At 45.8% G+C, this 26,414-nt stretch overlaps 1 protein-coding gene across 4 annotated transcripts in view; it reads right to left on the bottom strand.

Moving 5' to 3' along the window:
* The window catches only part of TENM4 (teneurin transmembrane protein 4), a 757,738-nt gene that overhangs the window by 316,893 nt on the left and 414,431 nt on the right, over positions 1 to 26,414 (bottom strand). The gene's annotated exons all lie outside the window — the stretch shown is intronic.

Genomic DNA, 26,414 nt, shown 5'->3' with positions numbered 1-26,414 from the left:
CAGACAGGTGCTCACACTTGGGGAGACAGGGGAAGGGGCTGCCCGTCACAGTCGCTCCCTCCTTGCCACTCCAGCGGCCGGGTGATGGCAGGGCCAGGCACCACCTGCAGGGCCTCTGGGGGGAGAGGGAGCGGGGCTCCCCACTCTGCCCCCAGGGTACTGCAGCCAGGCCTGCTTGTCCTGGCCACAGCCGCTGCTTGGTCTGTGCTCGGGGCAGCGTCTGGTGCAATATGCCCCATCCTGCCAGGGGGCTGGCTCCGAGTACAGACCAAGTGGTGGCTGCAGACCAAGCGATGGGGAGACTCGGTCTACACTTGGGCCGACCCCTCTCCCAGCAGGAGGGGATGTATTCTTCCAGATGCATGGTGGCACGGGGGGTGGAGGGGCTGGAAATGCTGGTGCTACCATGCACCTGGTGGGATAGAGAGGAGGGAATTAAACCCCTCTCCGGCCCGTTCATCCCAGACTGACCGTACCCCCCCAGCACAGCTTCCCTGCAGCCGAGGGCATGCTCTAGTGTCCCCCGGCTCCTGGCCTGAGAAACTATAGGCATATACCTGCATTTTCTCAGCCTAGGGAGAATGTTTGTCCTGTTGCAAACTGGTTCAGCCTAGGCAGGTTAGACTAACCTGCAAAAGTTGAATCAATCCTGGCTCTGGCTTAGTGAATGTCTGTCCCTAGCACTAGAGACTGCCTGATGACAGACAATCCCACGCAGATGCTTTACCCTCTCCCTTTCTGTCTGTGGTTCTACAAACAACTTGCTTCAAAACATTGGAAAGATCCCATCAGGCACTCTATCTTAATATTTCCCTTCCAAGCCCGTAGCTTAGAGGTGTTCAACTATCAGGGGATTAGAAGTTTAAATAGAGACAGCCCAAGAATATGCTGGAAATGAAAGCTGCAGCCAAGGAGAACTTTTGGAGTGATGATTTTACATCCTTTTTTTTCTGGAAGGAACATAATCTGCCTAAATAAGTACAGTCCAAGGAAAACAAGTACAAGCTGTCGATGCCTGGACAGCAAGAGAGGAGGTATCATAGTTACAGCGAATCCTCCCCATCTATCAGTAGGCTCTTTGGGGAGGAAATCACTGTCAGATGGGATGAATGTGCCCTTGAACAAAGAGGCCACGTCTGCTGCTATTTTGGGTTAAGTTGCAAACTTGGCTTTGGAGTTTTGTATGACTTAACTTTGCCGAGACTATTTGTTTAGTTTATATGATTATATTAGGCATTGCCTCCTACTACTAAGCAGGGCCGGCTGTATAAATCCATCTCGGGTTTTGACGGGCAGTCCATTCATGAAGTGACCATTCATTAGGGGGCAGGGGGAGGAGTCACAGGCTAGTAACAATAGATTGACAGACTGAATGATAGACAGACGGACAGGCAGGTCCCAAATAATCCCACACTCTAAGACTGCATAAATCAATGGCCCATCTGGTCAATTCCAGAACCTTGCTTAAAACATTTCGAAATAATATCCCGTCAGAGGAAACGTCTTCCTCACATCGCTTGCTGATCAGCTTCTGCAGTGAAGCAAATAATAACTCAAGTTTTTGCCATATGCGGTATAACTGCTAATCCTCACAAAGCCATTTTCTTGCTCAGCCATTTTCTTCAATATTATAACGTGGCCATTTGTTCCACAGGTTAATGAAATATTTTATAGAAATATTTCCTTTTCTCCTTTTTTAAAATGAATGGCTTTTGATTGCATCACGTGGCTTCTGGCTGACACGGCCACGGACTCCAATTTGCATTGCTGAAGGAAAAGACCTCTTAGTCTTCTAGTCCATCTTTGAGGGCTTGTGCATGCTCATTGCCTATAGTTTAGAAATCCAATGCTTTGTCAATTATAATTTTAAGTGTCTGGATCAATATAGCTGCCAGGACTTGACTTGGCAGACTATTCCACAGTCTAATAGGCCTAATACCTCCCACTATCAGAAGTGCGCTTAATACAGCGCATTTCACTCACTGTACCGGCCAGTGAATAGGCTAAGTAGGTCTTTCTATTTTTAATTTCTATGATTACCTGCCTGACCTTTTCTATACACTTGACTATTCATTATTGCATACAGCTTTTTTTTTTCTTTTCCATTTCTTTGCACACTAAGGTACACTGATCTGCAAGCACCCTGCTTACCAAACTCTCCTTCAAAAAACAGTCCATGTGTGCATTGGCCAAAATGCTTAAATGGGGAACTGCTTGCTGTTCAGTCGCTTCCATAGTTGTTATAGCAATTGCATCACTGTTTAGTGAGAAACTTTGGCTTCTGTTTTGCCCTAGTTTTTACCCACTTCCCAATCTGCCCTCCATATAAGCTGTCTTCCCTACAGTCTTTTAAACTTACCCCAACACACAAGCTCCCACCATACTTCTTGAAAATCCTTAAAACGTTGATTTTTGTTTATAAAGTTACCAGTAGGTTACTTTAACCCAAGGTTTCCACAAATTAATAACTATGCTGTATGCTTCGTTACAAAGACACAATCTTGAATGTATTGCATTCCCCAGAGATAGTTTAATGTAATTTTTCCTACCAACAGAACGATATAGAGAAAAATCATAGCAGCCATGGGCTTTCTGCTCAGTTTTTCTGCAGCTCACAGAGTATTTCCTGTTGACTGTCACTTCCTGTGAAATGATCATGTATATATTGAGCACCTATTTAGCCCTTTAAAATATCCATATATCAAAGCACCATAGAAACGTTTGAAAAATGCATTTACCGAGCATTTCTGCTGCATTTTATTCCAACACCTAGATAAAATATAAAGGCTGATTGTAAAGCAATATTAAAAAAAAAATGGAAAAAATACTGAAGAAGCAAAGCCTCTGATTACAGGTAAAATAAGCAGGGTTTTCTTTATAAGGATAATTTTCTATACACTCCTGTGATCTGTGTATGTAGACACTCTGTTTAAGCTACATAATTCTTGAGTTTCATATAACAACTGATCTGTCTGTGGAAAAATGTGTGTAGATGAAAGACCAAGTAAAATGAACAGGAGAGGTTTATAAGTTTTACAGTTTATAAGCTTCTTTCTTGCCATATACCTCCTGTGGTTTAGATATGGTCAAATGACCCGACTACAATGTGAAATGGCTTCTTCTCAAGAACAGTTAAGAATGATAAGGAACCATAAAATGAATGTAAAATACACCAGAACATTAAACACTTAGGATCCAATTGCTGCCCTTAATGTGAAGCGCAAAAATCTGTATTTAGCAGCCAACTAGAAAGCTTGACATCGTTGAGTTTTACCTTTGCCATCAGTGGTGAAAGGGTTTCATACTTAGGCAAATGGCCTGATTTTCCAAAGTCCTGACTCACTAAAATTTGCAAATAAGCTTTAGATACTGGCTTGTCTAAACCCACTGCACACTCACAGGGAAAACAAAATGAGACCGAGGAAGGCTGTAGAAACAACAAAATGCCCATCACTACCTGTCACAGACTCCATGTACAGGGAGGCTACTGTGAAACTCATTTACAGTAGGGATTTCTGGCACTCAGCAACTTAAGGCACTATTGGCAAGCTGTCTTGCACCTAAAGATTCCCAAATGTATTGCTCAGCTAAGGATATTTCAAAGGCAATTCTGGCCGGGCAAAGCGGCTGTTTGCAGAATAACCGTGTGCCAAGCTGCAAAGCTAAATGCACCAAAGGCATAGCTCCTCCTTTTTGTTATCCCTTTATGATTTTATCATGAATCCCTTCTGTGCAAGTAAACCACTACCTTGAACAATCTGTCTTTGCAGAGAATTAACCTGGCGACTGGAATCCAAGAGCAACAGTTGTGCTAGTGCCACTATCGAAGAACCTGCGCTGTATAGCTCTCCTCTTTTGAACTGAGGCATGAGAGGGAGAGCTTCTTCTAAACAGATTTCTCAGCATCACTGTATACTAGCAAGGAGCAATTATCTCTGGCAACAGAAATGAAAACAAGGACTTACTCTGTTTGCTACAAGAAAATATTATTAAAAAAAAATAAGCAGCTTTAACAGTTTTTATATCACACAGAGAAATATACAGGATGAGAAATCTCCCTCAATAAACCTAGGTCTATACAAGGTTTATACATGGGATTTACAAAGTCTTGGCACCTGCATCATTGACCCTGACCACAGGACTTTGCAAACACAAGCCCTGGGCACCGGGGGGAAGCTGGGACATTGATAGCTGGAAAGAAAGCCCTGCTGGAATCGAAGATGCAGAACTGCTGTGGACGGGGTGGGGAAAGAACAAACTAAGGTGGGGAGGGGAATCTGGGAAAGGAGCAAAATAAATGAGAGTTATATGACTAGTTTGGCAGCAGAGGCAAAGTATGGCAGGTTGATGGGGAAGTTGGGGCAATGGAAGTGGCTGGGGAATGGCTAGATGGGAAGGGGTAACAATGATGAATGATTTTCCAGCTGGTTTATTCAGCAGACATGCGTACAGCCAGTGAAGCTACTGGGGGAAAAACAGCCTTTTCCAGCAGTAACTAACTAGGTAACTGAGCGGGGAAAAATGCAACCATCTATCAGTAGTTGATGACATCCTCTTAGCCCCAGCAAAAGTGCCTGTTACTATAGCTAGTTTGGGAAGCAGGTGAACTCTTTCTTGGGAGGAATAGTTGTATTTGATTAACCAATAATACAAAGTTCTGAAGTTGAGACATCAATGGATTTTCCCTAAATTTGGGGAAAAAAAGAAATGAAAACTGTAAGCTATTAACTTGAACAACTCTTCAGGAAGTAGCGTATTCGAAATGAATTCAATTTCAAATGGCCTGCAGCCAGCAAGCATCAGTTATTGCTGGCATCTTTTGTAAAATGACAATAATTCAGGCCTGCCTTTCCTGTGTGCAAACACTAAGCAGGAAAGGGAGAGGAGGAAGTTTTCACAGCGTATTCTTCTGTCTGTCCTTGATGCTGTTGCTGTGATGATGTGAAGTGATCCTGGCAACGGATCAACGAATCTTTTCTTTTCACCTCTTGTCCCATCAATTCTGATGTGAGGAGGTTTTTCCCTTTAATGGGAAAACCGGGCTACTAAAATGATTTCAAGGCGCATCAAGTGGTAGAAGTATAATTATAGTCCCTTATAGAAGTCCTGCTTAAATCCTTAGATTTCTCCATTCTGATTGGTGCACCAAATCCAGCAGGGTCTTTTTGACGGCAGCCAATACCAAGTTCTATAGAGAAGCGATCCATGTACCCAGGGGTGCACCCACATACACAGGGATGAGTTCCCAATGGTTTCATGGCAGGGGATGAGTTTACACTCTGGAAAAGGAGATGTGTTGCAAACCCTCATAACATTATGCACATCTCAAAATGCTGTCATAATAGTTTATGAAATACAACATCTTCTGTGCTACCTGTTAACCACTGCCTTAATGACACCAGACTCCACTTAAGGGACCTGATCTTCCAAAACTTTGCTGGCAGGATAACGGACAGCATTTACATAGCACATCTAGGCAAATGATCGTGAAGTGCCGTACCCAGGGAAATACATTTAATAGAAGAGGAAAAAGAATGTACAGTAAATGAAACAACATGAATCAGTGCTGGAACTGAGAATTGAATCCAGATCCCCTGCCTCCTACCCTAGTGCTTTGTCTACTGGATCATCCTGTCTAGTCAAGGAGGACTGGGAGTCACAAGATATCAGACAGAGAGAGGAGGGCAACACAACAGAAAAGCAATACTAAGAGATGACTCTCCCCCACAAAACAGGGTGTTTAGTCTGCTACTAGCTGATACATACTGTTAAGTACTTGATTTAATAAGACCTATATTTCCAGCAAAAGGAATGGAACTACAACAAACTGATCGGGTTTATCTATGATGCTGCAAAATGCTACTTAGTCGCTTACAGATGTTAATTAACTGTGTAGGGGTGCATTTGCACATGCAATTAATGCAACACAACATACTCTGGAGCAGTTTGAACCCAAGTAAACTTCTACTGGGTCCAGCATCTACATGTACGTAGGACAGCAGCAATCTGAACCAGGGGAGAGCAGGCCCCTGGCTGGTTGGGCTGACCGGGTGCAAACTGTGCCCACAGTTAGCGTCTACATGTGCTTTTCAACACAGTAAATTACTCTGCTGTAAGAAAGTACTGTCCCTGATAGCGCTATCTTACGGCAGGGTTAATTAGTTTACTGCACCCTAATACTGGTGCATGTGTAGATGGCGACGCTTGACTGCAGAGCTAATTAGTCTACTGCGCAGTAAAGTGCACATGTAGATGCACCCTGGCAGTCCAAAGCCAGATCCTTCATTTCCCCTCCAAATGAACCAGCACAGAAAGAGTTAAGGAAGATAACCACAGTAATAATATCTCCACCAGCTTTTTAAACTCAGACTCTGCTTCTCTGCTGGCTTTTTTTGTTTGTACAGAAGTCTCTTCTGAACTCGCTCAGCAACCAACTGTCCTTTCAGTAAAGGCAGAGGAGCATCACTGCAAGCACACAATGAGCCTGTGAGACCATCCTGGCACTCAAACTTGTCAGAAATCAAGCAGAACGAACTACAGATAACAGAGAGAAGGAGGTGCACGATTATGACTGACCTTTGAGAAATGATATTATCTGGGAAGGGCAATAGAAAAGTGCAGCTTTCTGAAAAGACACGCAGGTGTAAAAGCTCACCGGATAGGATAGAAAAAATACTTTACATGTAACATAATAGCCACAGTGTAAAATTCACTGAGGAGCTGCCTGCTCCCCAACAACCTGTGTTGCCAATAATAATCAAAACATTGCCACTGGAAAAAGGAACAGAATACGGCTTTTCAGGTAGGGCTGGTGGATGAGGTCCTATTATACCGATGAATCAAACTGTACACACAAGTGTCCACGACTACGGCTGTGCGGGGAACTCTGCAGCTTTGATGTTCTTTTAGCTTGAATGTCTGGGTATAGCTATAGTTTTGTATATAGTTTTAAATATACAGATGCATATCGTGTGTATATAGACAAAAACAGTCTGAGATAAAAGCAGATATGGGAGTCAGACACAGGCCTCTTCTTCCCCGCCTCATCTTCTACATGAGTCTTCTGAAACACAGCTTTAGGGAATGGCATTAAGATGCACACCCAGCGAAGCATTTAAGTATGTGCTTAGAGTTGAACATGTGAGTGTACTTAAAGTTAAGCTCATGTTCAGCTGCTTTCCTGGATCAGGGCCTAGGTGTCAGGACTCCTGGGTTTTGACTTCAGCTCTGCCATTGGTATGACCAGCAACTATCTGTGTGCCACTTAACAGTGGGTAAAGGGGGAATATACTGCGCTTACTTCACAGGAGCATCATGGAGCTTATTATTTAGGATCATTTTCTTAGTCTACTACCTGCATGGGGTAACTCCACTGATGCTGCTGGACCTACTTGGATAGTAAGATGCTACTCAACATGCACAGGGCTGGCAGGGACCCAGCTGAGCCATGAATGTTTGAAAATCACTGTAGGCCTGATTCTGCTGCTCGTCTTTACCTGGGTAGTGAGTAGTCCCAGTGAAATCAATTGGACTACTCAGAGAATACTTTATGTATTACTCTAAGAGTAACAAAATCTGATCCCTTCAACTCCCTGGAGGTCAGATGAAAAAAGGTAAATTACTGTTAATAGCTATTTCTCTCCTCTCTCTGGGGCAGTCGACGAAACGTACCCCTAACCAACTCCATAGCTGGATACAATCCCTAACTTCTTTTTCTCAGATACACACCTCTTGTCCACCGGATCCTAGACAGTCAAGATATCAAGAGGATAATTTATCTCAGATTTAGGAGCTATGAGTAAGCAACTCAGTGAGGAGTTTTCGCTTCTGTAATGCAGTTAAAACCCATAGGAGTAGATCATTGGGAATGATTAAAACTTTGATCTGAACCAGCATATTACAGAGCTGATGTTTTCATGATGCCATACAAAAAAGATTTCAATTAACCTCATAGTTGAAAACCACATGGTACTTATAGACTTATTAATTGGGTTTCAGACCTCTCTGTCTCATTCTGCAGTTCTTTATTCATGTGATATAAGGAATCCAATATGTGAAAATGGGCTGCAGGATAAGGCCCTTCACCATATAAGCTAGTATAGCTGGTCTTTACCGTCTATGCTTACTGTCTGAGAACTGCAGGGGGGCTGGACCAGATGATCTTGTAAGGTCCCTTCCAGCCCCTATCATCTATGAAACTATGAAACCTTCGTTCATGATAGACCTGAGGGGCCTTTCTGAAGGAGCAGCTTACAGAAAAAGCAAAAAAAAATAAAAATAAAAATAAATGAATGAGTCTTTCACAAACAAATATGCCTCTGCCTCAACCTTATTGAGAAAACTACCGTGAGTATAAAAACGTGTGGTGGCGCAGAATATAACGCAAAAGATATATGAAGGAGTCACAAACCTACTACCAGTTTCTACTACATTTCAGGCAAAAGAGCTTTGATGTAGCTGACAGTGGGAAGTTTGTGACCGACCCAAGACTTAAGCAAAGTCAGGTCATCTCCCAGATAAATGGTTCACTGTATATTTCCATCTTGAAAAGCGTCCTGATGAAGTGAGAAGGAAAATGCCTGGCCTCTGTAGATATGGTGTTTCTTAACTCCTTGATGAAAATCAAATGTCTCCTTCCCCTATTGGGATATTTAAACAGAAGCAGCTGTTGTATGGACATGCACACTGCCAAAGTGACCTTCAGAACCCGTACCTTAAGGACAAATCTAGCTCATGGTAGTTGTATAATGATAGCTGGCTCTCTGTTTATCTCCTGGAAAATGAATCCAACACCCTTTAAAAAGCACCTTTGGGAAACAAAGCATCTTTGTGAAATGCATCCCTACTTTTTGCTTAATTTTTGTGAGTGCATTTCAGTGCTTATAAAAATCAGCAGCTGAAGCACTGAATAGAAAGAGGCATTTTATAGCAACGAGTTGTGCAGACTTATTTACTTTTTTCAAACAAATTCATCTCCACTTGCCTTGCAACTGATGCTTATGCTGGAAATCTCCTTCATTAGCAGGGACTCACGATCTCACTGAATGATACCAACGTGCATGGTGATTGCAGTATGGGGATCGTTTAATTTGGGTTTGCAAAATGATTCAAAAGGATAAATGAAAATCAGTATGTGAAATCGTTTTTGTGTTTCAGCTATCCTGCTCTTTTCCAGCTGACACTGCTAGCAAGCTAACTGAGCAAGCTAGAGAATAGGAGGCCAGCAAGTTTGTCTGAAAAGGTTAAATAGGAAAGACCCTCTTCTGCGGTATTTATTTTTTCTCATCTGAAAATCTACAGCTTATCAGAAGATCAGTGGCAACTTCTCTTTCAGATACAGCCATCTCTTCCTCCTCAGATTCATTACATGTGATTTTAAGTCATGTCTGAGATAGACTGCCTTATCTATGTTATTCTTAGAAATTTGAAGTTAATCCACAAGAGCTGCTAGTTTATCTTGCTCTTTTTTCAGTGCTGTTCAAGCTAACAGCAACATATCTTGACTCCAGAAAATACATGCTCTCATGCTACCCTGGGTCATTTCTCAAAAGCAGATGACAGCTAATCCTTTTGGGGAAGAACTCCCCCCAGCATCTTGTTGCACATTCAATCCAAGACATGCAAATCCCCAGGCCTTGATGTTAACATGTGCGTGTGTGTGCGTGGACGCATGCAAGTATACATACATACATACATTTGTGCATGTATGTGTGGGACACAGGGGAATGCTGTGATCTGTTACTGAGGTAACGAAGATTTTCCCTCTAAAGCCCACTTGAAAATCATTGCTTATCAGTGCCTGTGTCTACACATTCATTAATGCGCAGTAGTTATTGCGCATTTAATTTAGTACTTGCTTCATGAAGTACTAACGAAATGTGCAGTAATTAGAGTTAGAGCCAGGGCATGGGTTTTAGTGGTGCTTACTGCGTGGTAGCCTAACACTACTGCGCAGCAGCCTAATACTAGTGCGCAGCAGCATATTAGCATGGTTTTTGCCTGGCGCAGTAGTGCACAGTGTTATTAGGCTACTACGCATTAAGTGTCTTGTGTAGATGCACCCAGTAATAACCAGATCATAACTACTCTTAAGAGGTGTTCAGTGGTCCAAATGAAATGTATCCGCTGACTCGGTCTGGGACCTCACTGAGCACTTTAAAGCAGGCATCGTGTCTTTTGAATGCATCTGTAATTTAGACGGACAGGACAACTGCCCTTTTCCAGGGGTTGAGCCACGCTGGAATGGCAGCGTGAGAAGCTTTGCCTGTGCACGTTCCTATACCCTGTGTAAACACGAGGCACCTGTTTCCAGACCCTTTCAATGCAGCTTCTCCCATCAGTCCTTTGAGTCACTAGACAAACAAGCAACCCTTGCCTTTTCCCAGGATATTCAAACCCATGTTTAATTTCCACACGACCGGCTCAGTTATTACCTGAAAGGATTCAGGAAGGTGCCCTGAGCGAATGCAGCCCTGCATGAATTTCGCAGCACAGACGAGGGGATGTGGTGTTAATAAGCTTTAAAACTGGTGCGCTGCCTGCTTGGATGTTTGCAGAAGAATGTTTAAACAGTTCTGGTTCATTGAATATGAATTTTTATTAAGCATCTGTAATAGAGGTGTGGAAAGGCTACTGCACAGTGAGCTGTTTAGACTGGATTCACGGGAAAATATGGAGCCTGTTGCTCTCCTGGGGAGTGGCTTGCTTTTCTGGGTTTCATCCGTGGCGATTGCTTCCGAGAAAGCAGGGGACGTGGGAACGCAGAAGAACACGAAGCACGCGAGCCTGCCCCGCAGACGGCCTAGCAGGGAGGTTTGCCAGCGGGGGGGTCTGTTACTTTTTAAAGACAAATGGTCACTCTTCAGTCTTATCTAGCAAGGGCTTTTTGGCATCAGGAGGTGGAGAGGGGGGAGAGGAAACCCCTACAAATGTTGTGGAATAGAACCGAGTTCCTAGCTTATCTCCCAGGTTTTTGCATTTCAGCTATGTCACAGAAAGTAATGGTTTTAATCTTCAGCCAAACTCATCAGGAGGCACAGTGCTGACCTGCAGCTGATCAGCTGGAAAACTGGTTAGAAAGCATCTCTTACAGAACATTGCTCTGCTGGAGAGCTTGGGAAAGACACGGTTGCTTCAATGCAAGCCAAGACCTGTAGCACTGGAAGTGCTGGGAGGTGCAGGAGCTATACAGCTCTCCCGATCCTTGGGAATGGAAAGAAGGGGTCTAAAGGTGGAAAGCTGCAGAGCAACAATTGAGAGGAGGGCCCAGACATGCCTGGTTAGCTGCTGATTCACAGAATCGAGGGTTACCATATTTCCAGTTCTAAAAAAAGGGGACACCTTTTGGGGGGGATCCCTCACTCCCAGCTCATAGCTCTCTGGCCCTGCTGCTGCCCCTCACTCCCAACCAGCAGAACCACGGCTCTTCAGGTGCCCTCACTCCCAACCCACAGCCTCTTAGCGCCCTCAACCCTGCGGGTGCCCTGACTCCCAACCCACAGCCCACTGCACCTCCGGCCCTTGGGCAGCATCTCCTGGGGCCACAAGCACAGGCACCAGCCTGGCCACAATGCTGTCCTCAAAGAGTCCCTCCTGCCCCCTTCCTGTACTGGAGGGGCAGGGGCCTCCCCCACCCTGCTGCAGCCCCGGCGCCCGGGTAGCTTCCCCCAGCGCTGCCTCTGCCTCCAATCGCCCTGCCCCTGCTCTCCCCAGCAGAGCAGAGCAAAATCTCAGACATTGGTTCCTATTTCAAAAAACAGCCCGGACGGTGATCGTAGGACTCAAAAAGATGACACGTCCAGGAAAACCCAGGCGTTTGGTAACAGAATCAGAAGAAGGGCAAAGGCCCATTAGGTCAGCTGGGATATTTTACCACAGCAACTTTCCCCTGTCCAAGTCTGAACTGGACACAAACTTCTGGACACAGATGCAGACTTTTAATATACATCTTGTCAAAGGTTAACAGTGTTTGCACCCACGGTTCTAGTTCAGGCCACTGTAAAGGGAAGAGCAAAGAGCAGAGTCCAAAGCAGGGTGCAAACTGGAACTAGCACTTTTTTCCCCAGCCCCAATGGTAGCAATGGCGAGGCTCACGTCATGAGTGTTTCAGTCAAACAGTCTCTCTGATTTATGGGATTCCAGTAACGGCTTTCATTCCTGCAGATGGTTTGAATGTGCAGATCCGGACATCTTTGTAAGATGGGATTTGGGGACAGGAGGATGCAGGGGGGCAGGTATGAAGTGAAGATGACCGCGGTGCTAATCAAATACATTCTCTTCTATTAACTCCATGGGGGGAAAACCAGCCTGATCCTGCCATGCCAATTCAAGCAGGTGCATACAATTCAGGTAATTACACCAAAGCAAACCCACCTGAATTATGAGGCTTTATGAATTCAGGGCCCCATTGAGGTCAGTGGGGGAAAGCCTGCTCTTGATTTTATATTGGGAGCAAGAGTAAGCCCTGAACAAAAAAGGGTAATATCTTATGAGAACAGGAAATTGCTTAACGTTACCTTTATGGGCAGAAAAGGACCATGTGAAGTTCAACTTCTGATAAAACTCAGTTTGTGGCCATGTGTGACACTTGAGGACTCAGTGCATGAATTTATTACACACGTTGATTTATGCTACCTGTAGGAGAACATATGTCTTAAACCGAACAAGAGAACAATGCCTAACCCGATGCTTTCTTGTACAGAATTTCATGGCAAGTAACTTACACAATTAGAGAGAAATTACAATAGAAATCACAACAGACATCGCTATGCATGAAGTGAAGCAAGCAATTTATTCACAATAGGACCCATTTTTTTTTTTATTGCCTTTCCGAAATCCAATGAAGCTAGCTGTCATTTTGATTCAGGAGACTGAGCTCTGATCAAAGTTTCTCTCAGCTTTTCTTCCTTTTGACAAGACCCCAATCTCTGCATGCTGGGCTATAACCTATCTTCCAACTCTATTACTTTATGTAAAATTTTGCAGACAGCAGGAAGAAGGCAAGCTGGAGCCTTCTTGATTAACATCAGTTCAACCCACTAGAAAATGAAGAAGCAAGATAGGAGCAAAAGTACAATGTCTGTAAAGCTGGCCTAAATGAATTGGAGTGCTGACTCTGTTCTCAAAGCAAAGTAAAATAAAATAAAAGTAGAAAACACAACACATAATTCCATTACTGCATTTTTCAAGTCTGCTGAGACACAAGGGCCCAGGCATTATTATACAGGCCATAGGTCTCTCCCCTTTGACTTGACCTCTCCTTGCTAACTTAACTTAAACCTGAGTTGTTTCTTACACAGTCTGTTTTCGCCGCCAAATCCTACAGCAGAAATCTTTTTTTCCTTTCTCCTCCCCATATCAGACTAAATGGACAGCATATTAGCCTCTCAGCTGGTTTGAATCTTTTGAGAGGTGGCCCTTTTTGATGGAGGCAAGTGACTAATTAGACACTTGACTGATACAAGTCACTATTAATAGAAATTAGAGATGAAAAAGACTTATTAGGTCAGGCTGCCCATCCCTTTCCACCCCAAGAGCAACGGTGACTGTGCCCTGTGATGTGTTCTCAAGTACTTTGTTCTCTCCGGCTTTAAATTACTCAAGTGATGAGGCCTCCACCGTGCAACATGCAGTCAGTAATTACAGTAGTTTGTGCAGGAACATTTTCCACCTCAAACAGATTGCTAATCAGACTATTAATGGTTTAGCCAAGGAGGCGAGTACACTGTTGACTTTTCATAACCTTGACCCCCGATCTGATGGAACTTTAATCCCTTGCAGAAGTAAAACAAAATCCAGCCCACTGTATTTGAATTTCTCCAGAAAAGAAAATACCTAACGTAATGCTCCATCAAGGGGTCTTTGTATTGCAATGGCTATTTTTTAATAAAGGGTGGGCTGATGGCTGGTGGAGCTCATATAACTTTGAAAGCCTTTGGAATTACAGGCAAAAGCTAAAGTGGAAGAGGAAGAGAAATTCTCTGAATCAAAAATATAAGGGGTAAAGTAAACAGCACTTATTCAGGTGCCTTTCCTTCCGTTCAGCTGAGGTCCTTTCACTACTCACACCAATTTAGGCATAGCCGTCTTCCAATAAAAGTATCTTCAGAAAATCTCTGTTCTCAAGTCTCGCAATAAAAATTAAAAACAAAGTGATTTTGTTTAGCATAATGCAGGCTGAAAACCATTTCCATGAATGACACTCATTCTAGTGGCAGACCGCAGCATAGCAACTCTGGATAGTGCAGGTACTTAGCTCCCAAATGCCACCATTCCCATAAATGGTCACCCCCCGTTATGCCTTTAAAAATATGCCCCTGATCCTGACCTCAGGAGGACTGGTGCAAATCTGAGTAACTCCAGTGACCATTTGCACCACTCTCAATCTGCTGTTTAGCTCCACCGAGTTACTGCAGTTCAACCACTGTCAGAATTTAGGTCCCAGGTACAGCTGCCGGTACCTGGGCCTTGACAGGATCAAATAAGCCACCAAAAAATTCACAGGAAGGCCTGTGGTTATGTGGGGTTTCTAGACCCATTTTGCTGAGACTGCCTAAATGAGCTGATGAAGCGTGTGTGTGTCCCATCCAAACCGAACCCAACCTCCATTTCAAGACATTCTTCCATTGCTACATAGTTCCCTGCCCCCATCTAATGCTTGCTTCTGCACATCTGCATGCTTATCTCTCTGCAGCCTGTGTGCTGGCCAAATTTTTCATGAAACACACATTCAATATGCAGCATTTCAGGTATGTGATGGAGCTGACATTTTTACCCTTTAGGATCAGCATGACCCTGTCTTCCGTAGAAACAGATCTAAAGCAGAGAAGCACCTTGATTTTCCAAACACATTTGGGCAAGGGAGAAAAAATTGTCCTCCCCAGCCCTTCCAATTGCTACATCATCATCCTTTCCAAGTGCATTCCTTATGCCATTTATTAGCATTGCTAATACCAAGCACCTCCTTTTTATGCTGCGAGCTCCGATTGTGAAAGCCATACTGAACTTTCTAATCCATTTATCTATTAATTTATTATCTAATTAAGCCTCACAGTGACGGTGCTATTTGTTTAAAAATGCCCTCAAACTAAACCAATAGAAAACATACATGCATTCAAATCAATTAAACGGGTCCTTGGTAATGTTTTCCTCAGTCAGTTGGTAACTGTTACATTACCCATATTGAAAGGGAAGCAAAGTTCATTTTAACTTCATCAGAATTAAAATGACCTACTTCCAAGCTGATAGGAGTGAATGTGGGCACCATGGCATATAAGCACTATACTGTATCAGTCGCGATTCTATAAAGTTACACTATAATCCCTTCCAATCTGAGACAGACAAAGCAACAAGATTTCACGCAGATCTTACCATCTTTACCATCATCTGGGTAATTATTTCCTGCTATAATATGTCTCCCATGCAGAGGCAGACAAGGCTGGGCTGTGCTTCATGTGCATTACAACAAAGCGGTCAAGTACTTTTTGCACTTTTTCAATGCCTGCAAACTTGGTCCTGGTCCAAGGGATGCTGAAGGATGCCAGGGAAATCTACTGCCTCAACATGCTGGTGTGGAGGTATAATGAGCAACATCTATAGGAGTCAAGGGAGCAGCACTGAAAGACAGACCCTTGATATGATAAAAGGCGTTTTAAGATTTTTTGGGGCCCTGGGCGAACAGGAAGTTGGAGGCCCTCCATCAGGCCAAGGCAGGTTTCCTTTGCGTGTGCCAGGGGGCTGCAGCTGGGCCTGCCTGGCTTCCTCGGTGTGCTCAGGGAGATTCAGGGGGTACGAGCACCACTTAGGTGAAGGTGGCCCCTCTGCCCAGCAAGTGTTGTGCACCCAGGGCTGCGGTCCTCCAGTGCTGTGGGATAAACCAGAGTTGGGGCTGGAGTCTGCAGGGGAAGATGGGGCATGAGCTCCCCGCCGCCCCTGGCTGCCTGCCCCCTGCTCTGCTGGCCCTGGCATGGCAGGGCTAACCCGTCCCATCCTGTCCCAGCAGTGCTGGTGCTGGCAGCTGCCTGCAGGTAGCTGAGAGCAGGCAGAGCCACCCAGGGGCCTCCTGTCAACAGATGGCCCAGGAAGCCACTGCTACACAAATGGAGCCTCGTGCCTGCCCCTAGTCTCTGGCTCTGGTGCACCTGGAGGGGAGGAGGCACATGCTGCCTGCCCAGATGCCCATGGCCAGATTGTCTGCCTGGACCATGATGCCCCTGGTACCCCAGGAGGCCCCTGACTGGCAGGGGCCCCTGGAGCTGGGCCCCACGGGGCTATGCAGTAATTTGCCCCTGGCTACAACAGTGCAAGAGCCAGCGTCCCTGGGCTTAGTGTAGTCATCCTAGAAAGAAGGAGGACTGGGCCACGGCTCTACACTTGCCCCACTCAACTATGTCCACGTAGGGGAGCGCATTCACTTTAAAGGTGGCCATCATGTATCCATTTACAAAATATGGAATCAGGACTCATGGTAGAGGTGATATCTTTATTAGACCAATGAGATCTTTGCAAAAATATCTCACCCTCCTGCTGGCTGACACCAGCCAAGACATAGTGGGGATTACAGAAATGTGGTGGGACACAATGCATGATTGGGCGGTGAATGTCAAGGGCTATAGGCTGTACAGGAGGGACAGGATAGGAAAGAGAGGTGGGGGCGTGGCGCTCTATATTAAGGAGGAATACACATCCTCGTTAATTAGCAAGGAGTCGGGAGGGGCACTCTGAAGTGCTTTGGGTTAGAGTACAAGGCAGTCGAGGGGAAAGGGACTTAACGGTGGGGTCTACTACAGACCTCCCAACCAGGGAGAAGAGCTTGACCATTCCTGGGTCAGCTCACAGAGGTAGTGAAGGCTAAGGATGTGGCAGTCATGGGGGACCTGAACCTCCCGGACATCTGCTGGGAAGAGCAGTCAGCCAGGTCTGACCGCTCACGTCGGTTCTTGGCCAGAGTGCAGGACCTCCATCTAACCCAGGAGGTGCACAGCCCCACCGGGGAGACGCCTTGTGGGACCTGGTGCTGGCCACAGGTGATGACCTGGTGCGGGGGCTGTGGGTGCTCGACCACCTGGGCGACAGCGATCATCGCCTGCTGGGATTCACCATCCAGCGCAAGGTGGCAAAGGCATGCAGTAAGGCAGCGGCCCTAGATTTTAGGAGGGCAAACTTCAACGAGCTAAGGAGGATAGTTGGAGAAGCGCTGAGCTCCCGGAAGGGAGGGGAGCCAGGTGTCCAAGGAGAGTGGTCGCTCCTTAAGGAGACAATCCTCCAAGCCCAAAGGAAGGCAATCCCAATGAGGATCAAAGGGAGCAGGAGGGCACACAAGCCTCTATGGCTCACCAAAAGCATCTGGGAATGTCTCCTTGCTAAAAAGGAGGCTTACACCCAATGGAAAGAAGGGGTCATCACCAGGGAGGACTATTCAGTAGTTGCTCGGGGATGTAGGGGGGTAGTTAGGAAGGCCAAGGCAGAGATGGAACTGGGACTAGCTTCCCAGATTAAGGACAATAAGAAGTCCTTTTTTAAATACGTAGCAGGTAAAAAGAAGGTCCCGGGTAATGTGGGGCCCTTGCAGGACGCATTGGGAAACTTGGTCGTCACACCAGACGGCAAAGCTAACATGTTTAATGATTTCTTTGCCTCCGTCTTCCTAAGTAGAGACCAGAACAGCCACCTCCCTGCTGGGCCCCCCTCGGGCCCTGGGGGAGGCACACCTGGGCCACGGGTTAGCGAGGATTTAGTTAGGGAGCTTCTGGAGGGGTTGGACGTATTCAAGTCAGCTGGCTCGGGTGATCTCCACCCTAGAGGTCTAAAGGAACTGGCCGAGGTCATTGCAAGTCCCCTGGCACGGCTGTACGAGCACTCGAGGTGCTCTGGTGAGGTACCGGAAGACTGGAAGAGGGCCAACGTGGTCTCCATCTTCAAAAAAGGCAGGAAGGAGGACCCGGAAAACTATAGGCCGGTTAGTCTTACCTCGATCCTAGGCAAGCTGTTCAAGAAAATTATGCTGGCACACATCCAGGAGGGGCCAGGAGGGGACTGCATGCTTAGGGGCAACCAACACGGGTCCATCAGTGGCAGGTCCTGTCAGACCAACCTGGTGGCCTTTTACAATCAGATCATCAGATCATAAGATGCAGGGGTAGCAGTGGATATAGTCTTCCTGGACTTCCGGAAGGCTTTTGACACTATCTCGCACCCCATTCTCATTAAGAAACTTGGGGGCTGTGGTGTAGACACCCACGCAGTCAATTGGGTCGCCAACTGGCTGGAGGGCCGCACCCAGAGGGTGGTAGTGGATGGGTCCTTCTCAACCTGGAAGGACGTGGGCAGTGGGGTCCCCCAGGGCTCAGTCCTCGGGCCCGCACTGTTCAACATCTTCATCAGTGATTTGGACGAGGGGGTAAAAAGCACCCTGTTCAAATTTGCTGATGACACTAAGATGCGGGGGGACATGGGCACACTGGAAGGATGCAACGGGCTACAATCAGACCTCGACAGGTTACAAGGGTGGGCGGACGAGAATAGGATGGGCTTCAACACAGACAAGTGCAAGGTGATGCACCTCGGGAGGAACAACCGGCACCATACCTACAGGTTGGGGAACTCCCCTCTTGTCAGCACGTGGCAGAAAAGGATCTTGGAGTCATCAATGACTCCAAGATGAACATGGGCCGGCAGTGTGGGGATGCAGTCAGGAAGGCCAACCGCACCTTGGGATGCATCCACAGCTGCATCTCGAGCAGGTCCAAGGAGGTGATCCTCCCCCTCTATGCGGCACTGGTCAGGCCGCAGCTGGAGTACTGCGTCCAGCTCTGGGCACCGCACTTCAGGAGGGATGTGGACAACATGGAGAGGGTCCAGAGGAGGCCACTCACATGATCAGGGACAGCAGGGCAGGCCCTATGAGGAGAGGCGATGGGACCTGAACCTGTTCAGCCTCCACAAGAGAAGGCTGAGGGGGGATCTTGTGGCCTGTTATAAACTAGTCAGGGGGGACCAGCAGGCATTGGGGGAGTCCCTGTTCCCCCGAGCACCGCCAGGAGTGACCAGGAATAACAGTCACAAGCTGGCAGAGGGTAGATTTAGGCTAGATATCAGGAGCGCTACTTCACGGTCAGGGCGGCTAGGGTCTGGAACCAACTTCCAAGAGAAGCGGTGCAGGCTCCTACCCTGGGGGTGTTTAAGAGGAACATCTTGCTGGGGTCGTTTGACCCCAGTACTCTTTCCTGCCATGGCAGGGGTCGGACTAGATGATCTGCTCAGGTCCCTTCCGACCCTAGAAACTATGAAACTAATTGCAAGCTTTTGGGCACAAACACCCTCCTTGGTGCATCGGAGACAAGATTGTAAAAGTTCTCCTGGGTAGAAATGAATGTTCATATTTCATAGGAGAGGTGAAGGTGTGGTAAAATCTCCTGTTGGGAACAGCTCCAAGAAAAGTCAGAATCGTTTGTTAACCTCAAAGTTGTTTGGTGGTAAGCAGGTTGTATTCATATTTCCTCCTGGTTATGGTGTTTCACTTTTCACAGAGGAGTAAAAAGATGGAATGCTTTTCAGGGCAGGCATTTCTTATGTTTTTGGAGCCGGCATTTCTTATATTTTACAAGGAGGAAGCAAGTTTGACCACCTGAAACCCGAGACCCTGCCCCTGCCTTTGTTCGAGGCAATCTGCATCATCACAGAGCTCAGAGACACCTTACCTTGTAAGAAATGCCTGTCCATCTATTTACTCCTCTGTGAAATATGAAACACCATAACCAGGAGGAAATACGAATACATCCTGCTTACCAGCAAACAACTTGGAGGTAAGCAGACTATTCTGACGTTTCTCGGAGCCTAATCTGCATATAAAATGACCTGTTCGAAACAGGAGATATTACCACCTTCAGCTCTCCTATGAAAGATGAACTTTCATTTCTACCCAGGAGAATTTTTGCAATTTCAATTTCAGACTCCTATGTCTGAAGAAGAGTGTGTGTGCCCAAAGGCTTGCAATTAAAGCCTTTTCTGGGCAAAAATCTAGCTGGTCTAATAAAAGATATGACCTCTACCCCCAGTTCTGATTCCTTCTGCCTCCAGACCAGTACGGCTACAACCTGGATACCTTTACAAAAATTGCACACTTGCTTGTAGTCACGGAATATCCATGTGAGGTAGGAATTGTTACACACTAATTTACACTCCCGAGACCCTTGAAAGTTCGAGTCCTACGTTAATTGTCTAAGGCAGGGGTATGGAAAAATACAGCTCGTGACCTGGATCCAGCTAACCAGTTGATTGCATCTGGCCTGCAGGTGGGTGGTGCAGGCAGTGGCACCACAGCGCAGGGCCTGAGTGAGCTGTACTCAGGCCCTGGCCTCTGCTGGTGAGTGGTGCTGGTGGCAGTTCAAGGTCCAGCCTCTCCTGGAGCCATGATGGATGCTGGGAGGAAGCGGTGCAACCTGCCTGCCCACCTGGCACTGCGCAGCAGCCTGGGAGAAGGAGTCCATCCCCGCAGCCCCCAAGCGAGCCGTGCTTGGGCCCCAGTCTCTGCTGGCAGGCAGTGCCCACGGCCTGCAGGACTGGACTCCATCACCGCAAGGCACCACGAGGGCTGCTGGGTGGAAGCAACCCTGCCCTGCTGCCCAGCAGAGGCCCCCCACCCCGAATAATTGCCCACCCATGGGCTAAGGTCACCCTGGGATTCTGCAACAGAGCTGGAAGAAGAACCCTGGTTCCCTGTCCTCTTCCCCTGCTTCTCAAGAGCCCGGAAGAGTAGGGGCATACACTACCATGCCAAAGGGAGCCATTTCATTTGGTTATTTAAAAATATCTTAAGAGCATCTCTCAGATCCTTCAATAATGCATGTTGACACCGAGGTCTCAAATGTAAATCCCTGTGGATTTATTCCATCCTGTTCAGCCCTAAAATGCATGGAGGGGCCTTCATTCATTCTTGATGTTTGTATTTGAACACGATTAAGGACAACTACTGCTGTTTCTTTACTCCTCTGCATGAAGCCTCCTTCTTCTTTCAGCTGGTTATTTATAGTACACCATAAGATATTTTTAAAGCTACGGGAAGAGAAAAAGCCAGGCTGGAGATACATCTAGCTTGGGTTTCTTTAAGTAAGAATGACTGAAGATTTTTTTTGGAAAAGATTTACTTCTTGAAAAGGGTTTTTTTGGTTTGCGTGTTTTTTTTAATACTGAACTAGCTGCAAAAAGAAAATGAAAAGCAATAAACACAAGATATTTGTGCTCCAATCTGAACATAAGAAATCAATCCTTGTTTTTAGCAGGGTTTTGAAACTTCAACAGCATACTGTCTACGCTGAATGAAGAAGGAAAGAGACGTGTTTTGAGTGTAATACTTTTGCTTTGGTGGAAAGTTCACCCTCCACTTGAAAAGTACAAAGTGAGGAAATACATTTGCTGAGGTCTTTTCCTTTTCAAAAAACAGAAAAGCACAAGAAGATACTCAAGACCTGACCTAAATCTTCACAGAGTCAGTGAAGACTCTATCAACTGATCTCAAAGGGGGTGAAAATAGGCCTTTCACTGCTACATAGCACACATGTCTGTGTACCAGGTTGCTTCACAGTGGACAGGTAACACCCAACCCACCCAAGGAGTTGTTCTCCTTTATTTGTGGAGAGGGGATTTGTTTGATCAAGTTTATTGGAGAATGTCTTTTTGAGTGAGAGACCTGGAGCCGAGTAGCAGATGTGTGATCAATAAGCACATTCTGTTTCCGGAGTTTGCTTCTTCCCCCTTGTGCTTTGTTTGCCTTGGCTGACATCGTGGCACTGAATTAGCCTTGATATTGGAAATGTTTTCTGGATCAGAGATTTCTACTTAATAAATCCCAGGAGTGAGCATGGGACCTAATTAAAGGCGTCTCTCTCAAAAAAAGGCACTCTGATGGCCAATCCTGACAGGCCCAGAGCGGCTCGTGAGAGATGCTGACATCCATGGGCAATCAGCATCTCAAAGGACCGGGGCTTAAAATAGCTGAATTCATTTTAAAACTAGATGCCAACATAAGGGATGTCACACAGGCCCAGCTTGGGAGCCCCTTACTCATACTGATGAGCTGTGACACAGACAAGTAGCCTTAGAAAATCACTTGTCTGGATAACTGCTTGCCAGTGGAACGGGTCAAAGAGGCGTCGAAGTCAAGATGGCCCAGTAAGGTAGGTATGCCAGCTTGTGGGGTCCATGGTCCATATGGGCTTGAAGTGGCCCTACAGTCCAAACGATGAGGTAACCAGTTGCAGCTGGGTTAGCTGCGTTAAACACGTCTCTAGATCTGTAAGGAGTTACCTCAACTGCGTTGTAACCACTTGCCTACACCATAACATGGCTCGTGGTTTCACCTTTAGTTCACGAATGCATTATGCATTCTCTCATTCTCCAGTTTTCCTTTTCCCAAGTGGTCTTGGTGCCAGCCTACAACACAAGGAGAGGATGCTTCCTATAGATCCCCTACAGAAGGAAACAGCAGTTGCTTCTCCTGCTGATGGAGCGGGGAGAAGTCACAAAGGCTGCCTACCTATGTGCTCGGTGTGTGTGTGTGTAGCGGGGGAGATGTTTTAATTAGAGCAGCTCCCAGAGAGCTGCTCTAATTAAAACACCTCACTGTCATGTGTATTAAGCCCTGGTGGGTTTCAAAAAGACTTTGAGATGCTTTATCTAAGCCTCATTCAACAAGATATAGATAATATGCCTCAGTGGCCATTTTTAAATCCATGGGGACTTATACACATGATGGTGAGGCCACGTTGGAGCGTTCTAATTCGAATGCAGAGCCGACTCGATTAATTGAGTCTGCTCTGACATGTTCTAATTAGAAAGTGAACCAGCACGTCTACATGCAGCTACAGGTACTGTTAAAAAACACAGAGGACAGAGACTACAAAGGTCAGGGGTGCAGGGAGAGAGTGGGGGAGAGCAAGTGCAAAAGAATCCCAAGATGAAAGGTGCTAAATTCCCACCCGATGACATGGATGTCCGCTCATTATCTACACAACAAGCGCAATCCAAACAGTGGCAGTGGCGGCTTCACCAGGGTGCCCCACTGATTCCCCTGAACCCTCAGAGGAAAAAAATCACTCCTGGAGTTCAGCCTTCAGAACCAGTTAGCACTTTTACTGACTGTCAGCAATGCAGCCCAATGAACAGTGGTTGAAGTGACAACACTAACTCATTATGCAGGGCCATACAGACCAGAATGTGCAAACAAACTACAGGGTAAGTGACCTTTACTGATCTGGGCTGGACCTGGATTGTGGTGTATTTAGATATGGAAAACTTGTAACCCCTCATCAATTCTTACTCCTTCCATCCAACCCTTAAGCCAATAATTTGGGCCTCAAGATAAGTTCAAGTTCTCTCTGGGTGTGTCTACAAGAGACATTTACTGCTGCTTAATAAACATCACAGTAAATGTCTTGGCAGGAAACTAATAAATTCTGAAGCAGGAGTACATAAAAGCACTACCTTGCTGCGGAGTTTTTCAGCTCATGTGTAGACGCTGACCCCGCTGGCTGGGGCGCAAAGATACCCTGCCCCGAAACAGACTCGGGCACCAATCAACCTCTCCATAGCATGTTGAGCAGCCCTGGACTGGCAGGCTGATCCCCAGGCCCACTGCTAGCCGGGGCTGCTCTGACCCAGCTCAACATACTGCAGTCCTGGGCACATGTTCAAATGGTGTGCCTGGGAGCAATAAACTCCGGCACAGTAAGCACTGGAGTGTCACACGTCACATTACTTGCATGTGTAGATGCGCCCTCTGAATACCAGACCGAGGTTGATCCAGGTCAGCAGCCAGCAGCCTCAATGCCGTCTAAGTCCTACGAGGCACCTAGGTGAATGATTTGGATCTCACCCACATACTTTACTGCTCCATGTGTTTTCATTGCTTCCTTTGTATTTTAAAGTCCCGGCCTTGCCAACAGACCTGAACAGAAAGATCTTTATGCCTCAAAGGAGCCTTAATGATTGGAATTGCAAGATCAATACCTTCATTTCCAGCTATAAATATATTTCTGAATGCTTTTTATGGCATCAGAATACAACTTTTTCTGGGAAAGATGCATGCCTTCTCACACGTGGCAATATAAACCAGGTTTCCAGCAACAGAGAGTAGAAATTAACCTGCGGGCTTTAATCCTGAGTCTTCTCACAGATTTGCCAAAAATAATGAGGCAGCTCACCTCTCATATACATGGGACTTCAGTGACTGATGTTCGAATGCAATGTCTGCCAAACACACAAAGCAACAGTTGCAATAGCTATTTCCTCTTCTAAATATGCATGTGGGGGAAACCCTCTCCAATATTGTTGTGGGGTAAGTGCTGGAAGTAGATTGCTGAACTCCAGTTATGGTTTTTACACTCAAGCTAATATCAGGGACGTGCTCTAACAAGCCTAAAGATTACCTGTTGTTCAGTTTTCAATTTTCAATTAATTTTAAAGTATGAGTGACACGATGCTCTAGAGAGGTTGACAGAAAAAAGGGTTATTACGGCAAGTTCCTTCCAAATGTTTAGCTAGCGCTACTAATTCCATTTTAAAACAACTATCTCCCTAAGCAATTATATTTCAATAAGGAAAAGGTTATCTCTGTTGTAAGGATAAATAATGGGAAAAGCACTCATGCTGTTGCAATGTTACCGTTTGAATTTGTCCTTTTATGGTGGGTGTGCTCTCAATTACATCCGAACAAATGTATTAAATATCAACCAGATACTAACATCGCTTAGCAGCTATATACGTCTGGAAAGACTTTAGATCCCCAAACACAATACTTCTTTCACCACTACTAAGCCCAATTCAGAAGAGAGAAATAAAAACAAAATGTCCCAGAAACAATCTTCAAAAAAGAAGATCATCAGGTCAGTCCACAGGCTGCTACCATAATTACTATCACTACTACTACATAAGTGCTCAGGACGTGTCAAAGACATTTAGTAATGACTTGGACAAATCGCCAATTGTCTGTACCTTGTTCTCCTACCTGTAAAGTGGGAACACTAATGTAAACCAGGCTTTTATTCAGAACCTATCAACTCGATGAAGAAAAAGCTTAACAATCACCACTATTGTCTAGGTTTTATCTGAGCTCCCCCCACAGATCTTTCTAATCAAGGGAAAGCGACAGATTATTTTCCTTGTGCTTCTAACTGAGCAAAAATTAACTTGGCTATTTTGTAATAGTTATAGCTGCTCGTTTAACGAGATCTACAGCTCCCATTATGCTTTATCCTTTCTAAATAATAGTATTGCAGAATCAGCAGCCTAGGTGGTACCAATACAGAACAAAAAAATTGTGGTGCTTTGTTAATTGCTGCACTGGAGTCAGCAGTAGCTAAATGACATATTTGGATTTTGCGAGACCTATGAGTATCCATCTTGTTTTGGACATTTGAAACATAGGAGCCTTTCTACTGTACTGGGGTCTACAAACACTCTGGGCAGATACTACTCTACTTACCCATCTGGCCCCTGAAGTGGACATGGATGTCAAAGTGCGATCCTATTCCACCCACTCCGTTCTAGTCCCTGGAAATCTCTATTAATGACTGCATTTTTTTGTTACACCATAAACTGAGCCTTTGGACCAAGGGACAGAAAAGCAGTCAGGAAAAGAGGGACTCACCCACCTTTTATATTAACAGTTTCCCAGGGACTAAAGTAGGGTAGAATAAGTTCACATGTTGGCAGGTAAGTCCACTTAGGCCTTAGGCCTCTAATAGGTAGAGTAGGATCTGTTCCCGAGTTTCAAAACAGACTCCCTTTTTTGGTATATATTTTTAATTCAACATATCAAGGGCCAGGTTCTTGTTTCACTTATGCAAATGTCTATCGGGGATAGCTCCAGCTCAATCAGCATATCTATGCCAGCGTGGAGTGAGAGCAGAACTGGGCTGTATAGAAGCAGCTGCGTATGCCGCTGTGTAAGTGTGAGCAGGTCTGGGCTGTGGTAACTCCCTGCTGCCTCCAACACAGGTAGGGATTTAACAGATGAACGCTGGTCTGGAAGAATACGTACCCTTCTGTAGAGCCTTTTCTACCTGAATAACAAGGGCACGGGTGGGCTGGGGCACAGCAACCAGCCAGCACACCCTCCTTCTCTGTTCTCGGTTCACCGTACACATTCTTAGCCTTATTTTCCCACCTCTCCTTTGTACTCTGCCATCCAGGGCCATCCCCTCTCCACCTCCCATTTTTTTTGGTTTCTGGCTTCTACAAGTGGTGGTGGTGGCAGGATACAAGTTTTCTTGATGCTGAGCCAAATTATCACAGAAATGGAAAAAGCTCGGGCCACTAAACAGCCGTATGGCCCCGTATATATGAGCCATTCCTATTGTTGTCTGCATTAAGGGCATAGGCCAGGGCTGATCTGGGGACAGTGTGGTGGTGTAGAGAGC

The sequence above is a fragment of the Crocodylus siamensis genome, chromosome 1, assembly GCF_052110815.1.
Source record: "Crocodylus siamensis isolate JL-2025a chromosome 1, ASM5211081v1, whole genome shotgun sequence".
Lineage (NCBI taxonomy): Eukaryota > Metazoa > Chordata > Crocodylia > Crocodylidae > Crocodylus > Crocodylus siamensis.
The sequence above is the reverse complement of the archived record's forward strand: the minus strand, read 5'-3'. Positions and strand labels throughout refer to the sequence as shown.